Below are 5,337 nucleotides of genomic sequence, written 5' to 3'. Positions count from 1 at the left end.
TCTGTTGGTCCATATGTCTGTCTTTATGCCAGTACTCTCTTGTTTTAAGTGCTGTAGTTTTGTTTCTTAGTTCTAACAGGGTTTTTGTTTTCGCTTGTTGGAATCTTTAGTGTTTTCTATATGTAAGATCATGTCATTTGCAAATGTATTATTTTATTTCTTTCTTTCCAGTTTGGCTGCTTTTTATTTCTTTTTGGTGCCTAGCTGCTGTGGCTAGGACTGCCAGTACTATGTTGAATGTAAGTGGCAATAGTGAACATTCTTGCCTTGTTCCTGATCTTAAAGGCAATGTTCTCAGTTTTTCACCATTGAGTATGATGTCAGCTATGGGCTTGTCATATGTGGCCTTTATTATATTAAGAGAAATTCCTTCTGTACCTAGTTTGTTGAGAGTTTTAATCACGAACGTGTGTTGAATTTTGTCAAATGCTCTCTCTGCATCTACGGAGATGACCATGCGACTTTTATCCTTCATTTCGTTAATATGGTGTATCACTTTACCTCATTTCCATACGTTGAACTATATACCACTCTTTACAGTTATATTTTTTCCTGATTAAACAGCCAATCAAAGTTTACAAGTTGCATTTGCCTGTTAGGCCTCTTTAGTTTGTCCTATTCTGTAGCAGTCTTCCAGCCTCCAAAGGGCCCAATTGAAGATGGGCCAATATTATTTAGTTTGCTACCACAGAAACTGTTTTTCTGAAATAGCATTTTAATTAGTCTCCTTACTTTCATTTGCTCCCCTATAATCTATTCTCCAGAAAGAAATCTATTCTTTTAAAATCATAAATTAAATCATGTCACTCTAATACACAGAAGCATTTGCTGAATGTGTGGTCAGGGAGGGTTTTCAAAAAACAGGAATATTATACCATATTTATATATTGTGAAGGATGGTCCAGGAGAGCGAGAGAAAGATCAGCAACTTGGGAGAGAAATTGGACAAATTATGGGAGAGGTCTTCTTGGGTAAGTACAAAAGGATGAAATCGAGAACACTAGCCGGAATTGCCCGTCAGAGCATAGGTAGTCACCCTTGGTGACAGGAAAGAGAGTTTATGGGCACAGTGGCAGGTGGGTTAGGAAGTTGGTGGCAGGGAGATCTGATGACGTTCCCCTTGAATTGTTACTATTTTCTCGTCTGACAGTGAACCGAGAAGGAAGTGGTAGAGATTGGGGGTGAGAGGAGATGATATAAAATAGTCATCCAGGAGATCAGATTGGGAAGTGAAGGAATTAGGGAAATCTAGCAGGATTTGGGGGCAGTCGTGTAGGCTTGAACTGAAGAGTGATCCATTAGGTACTACTGAGTGTTCTTCCTCCATCTAAGGTCAAGTGCTCAAGCAGAAGTTTGAAGTAGGTAGAGAGTTGGATTTTGACCAGAATTGCAGTTCTGCCATGCAAATATGAATGAATGAGAGGAGGCAATGAGTTGAGAGCACACACAAATGTGACACCATAGAATCACGAAGTCGAAGCTGGATGATGAAGGAAATGAGAAAATGAGGAGAGATGGAAAGTGAAAGATGGCAGGATGTTTGGATTGGACGTCCCAGCAGTTTGAAGAGAATATTGTATTAGTAGGGGTTGGCTGGCAGACCATGACACGATTGGTGGAGAACGGGATGTTTGTAATTCAGACTGTGGACAGCTGCTCTTGCTGAGAGTGACAAAGCCAAGGCCTGCCCTGGCTAGTACAATAGCCACTCACCATCTATAGCTGTTGAAGCTGAGACTTAAATGAACATTAAATAAAATTAAAAATGTATTTCCTTATTGGCACTAGCTGCCTTTCAAGTTTTTAACAGCCACGTGAGGCCAGCGGCTACCATATTGGAGAGTGAAGGTGAAACATTTCTGTGATGGTGGAAAGTTCTTCTCTTGGACAGCACTGGTCTAGAGTGTGAACATAGTAGTGGGTGGCTGAGATAGGTGGAGGGTGTGATCGTTAGAGGTAACCGGGTTAAGGAATAGAGAGAACGTGACCGGGAAGGATCGTACACTTGATTTTGAAATCACTGAGAATTATGAGAAAAGTAAGGGTGAAGAAAGAGACACTGAGTCAGAGATCTGTTCGCGCTTCCACGCAGCTCTGAGCCTGAGGATGCTGGCTCCTCCCCCAGCTCCAGGTGTGGGTCGTTTGGTCAAAGGAGAATCCTGTCCCCGATGCGATGCAGGCCGTGAGGACTTGAGACACGAGGAGAGCTCTGCTGGAGACTTCAGGATACATACCTATTAGTACTGTAAACGGGAAGCTGACCTAACAGGCTCCTACGCACAGTGGAACGAATAAGACAACATTTTATTTCTCTGTCATGTAACAATCAGACCACTCTAGGCTGGTGAGGCAGCTTTGTCCCCTGGGTCGTGCAGGGAACCTTGTTGCTTCTATGTTGTTACTTAGTCATCTCTGAGGAGTATGGTTGAAGCTGGTTTGCTTCGTGCTCCATTTCCATGGTGCCCTCTTGCAGAAAGGAGTGAGGAAGTCCTCAGAGTAAGCAGTTCCCTTGCAAGTAAAGCAGGGATAAATGACACACATCGTTTCCATTCACATTCCGTTTGCAAGAACTTGATCACATGGCCACACTAGCTGCGAGGAAGGCAAGGTGGGCATATGACCTGGAAGAGGAGGGAAGCAGACTCTGTGGATACGAGTTGCTGTCTGCCATTGTCTGCTTCTGGAAGAATTCTGGAAGCACTTCTCTCCTTTCCTACAGGCGGTAGTCTGGAATTGCAGCCACCATCCCCTTATCGTGCTGAGGATGATGCTGGCCTAGGGATAAGAGTAGATCAGGGAACCATGGAGAGATGGCATTGAAACTCCTGGATTCAGTCCACCCCGAAGCCCATCTCACTGCTGGACTCCGATTACATGAGCCACAGATTTTCCTTGTTGTGTCAGTTTCAGTTGAGTTTCTGTTTCTTACAGTTGGGATGTTCCACAAATTATGTAACCATTCTGCTACTCTAAGTGCGGTGTCTTTTTGCCGTTGTTGTGAAAATGAGATAACCGTCTTCACATACGTATCTTTGAACGCACGACTGTTTCTACAGGATGGATTCTGAGATGTGCAATTGCTGTCCCAAGGGATATGCACATTTAAAACTTTGGTAAATACTGCCAAGGTGCCTCAAAATGCACTTAATAACATTCTCATTCCACAATCACCATCCTCCCCCTCTGATGTCTTGCGACATCTCCCTTTGCCTTCTTCTATGTCCTGACTTTATAAAGACCATTTACAGAAGAGCATGTGGGGACATGCGTTCTCTCCCCTGATGACATTTGCACTCAGCTTCCTTCCACAGCCACATGTTGCCCCTGCTGTTTCTGGCCGGAGCTCTAATTCCAGCCACTCTCTTTATAAAGGCTGCTTGCACTTTCATGGAAACAGATGCCGCAAATAACAACATCGCATATTTAAATAGCATAAATTTTACTTTGTAGGGAAATTTGATCAATTGTCTTATCCTAATGAAACAAGTTGATCACCTCATGTTTTCCCTTTTAGCTTAAACTTGTTAGGTTTGCTTTCAAATGTCTAGTCGAGTTCTTTTTTGTAGAGAAAGAACTAAGTGCAGACTTTTTAAAAATCAAAATGTTCTGGAGTTAGGCTATTTACTTTATTAAAACATTTTTAAATGTTTATTTCTTTTTTTTCTTTTCTTTTTTTTCTTTTTGAGAGAGGGAAAGAGCGAGCGAGCGAGCCAGCAGGGGAGGAACAGAGAGAGAGGGAGACACAGAATCTGAAGCAGGCTCCGGACTCTGAGCTGTCAGTGCAGAGCCCGATGCGGGGCTCAAACCCACAGCAATGAGAGCCACCCAGGTGCCCCTGAAGTTAGACTTAAATAATGTAAATTATTCTTAAATAATGTATCCTATCTTACTAAGGACAGGACAACCCTGAAGGGTGTTGTTTTTTTGTTGTCTACGGCTTCCGTGGGAATCTTCCTAAATTGGGAGAGTATTCAATGGAACATTTTTTCGTTATGTTTCTATTTTAAGGGTTTTGTACCCAATTCCAAAGTGTGTGGGAGGTTTTTTCCCTACATTGCAATGCAATTCTTGGACACCAGTTGGGTATCCTACAACTGAACTCAATTCTGGTCCTTCCTACCTGGAGACAGCATCTGATTGCACAGGTTAGGGGCTCAGTCCTACGAGGTGCCCCTCTACTTGAGTTGCCAGCCCAGGGTGTCACCCATGCTTCTGATGACCAGCTATAGATGGAGGTTCTGTGACCCCTCCTTCGGTTTGATTAATTTGCTACAGTGGCTCACAGGACTCAGAGAAACATTTTTCTTGCTAGATGATCAGGTTATTATAAGAGGGTATAACTCAGGAAAAACTAGATGGGAAGAGATGCATAGGACAAGATATATGGGAAGGAGGGGCGCCTGAGTGGCTCAGTCAGTTGAACATCCAACTCTTTAATTTTTTTAAGTTTTTAAAAACTTATTTTGAGAGAGAGAGGACATGGGGTAGGGGCAGAGAGAGAGGGAGAGAGACTTCTAAGGAGGCTCTGTGCTGACATAGTGAAGAGCCCAATGCGGGGCTCAAACTCACAAACCATGAGATCATGACCTGAGCTGAAATCAAGAGTCAGACCTTTAACCGACTGAGCCACCCAGGCGCCTCAAGCATCTGACTTTTTTTAAAAGACATTTTAATTTTATTTAATTAATTAATTTATTTTCAGAGAGAGCAGAGTGTGGATGGAAGAGGGACAGAGAGGGAGACACAATCCAAAGCAGACTCCAGGCTCTGAGCTATCAGCACAGATCCCGAGGCAGGGCTCAAACCCATGAGCTGTGAGATCATGACCTGAGCTGAAGTCAGATACTCAACCGACTGAGCCACCCAGGCGCCTCAAGCATCTGGCTCTTGATTTTGGCTTAGGTCATCATCTCATGGTTTGTGAGTTTGAGCCCTCATGGTTTGTGAGTTTCAGCCCGATGCAGAGCCTGCTTGGGGTTCTCTCTCTCTCTCTCTCTCTCTCTCCCCCTACCCCACTTGTGTGCGCTCTCTCTCTCTCTCTCTCTCTCTTTCACAATAGATAAATAAAGACATTGGGAAGGGGTGTAGAGCTTCACGTATTCTCTGAGGACATCACTTCCCCCCAACTTCTCTGTGTTCACCAATCTGGAAGCTCTCTGAACCCCATGGTTTTGGTGTTTTATGGAAATTTCATTTCATGGAGGCTGGCTCCTTGCACTGGTGGAGGGGGTATTTTTCTGTGGGGTAGATCTGATCTGTATGGTCACTGTGCCAGCTGGAGCACCCCATTTTGTTGTATAGGGCATTTTAGGGGAATAAGCACTTACAAGCAGGAAC

This window comes from Panthera onca, chromosome F1 (assembly GCF_046562875.1).
Source record: "Panthera onca isolate mPanOnc1 chromosome F1, mPanOnc1 haplotype 2, whole genome shotgun sequence".
Taxonomy (NCBI): domain Eukaryota; kingdom Metazoa; phylum Chordata; class Mammalia; order Carnivora; family Felidae; genus Panthera; species Panthera onca.
Note: the sequence above shows the minus strand (reverse complement) of the source record.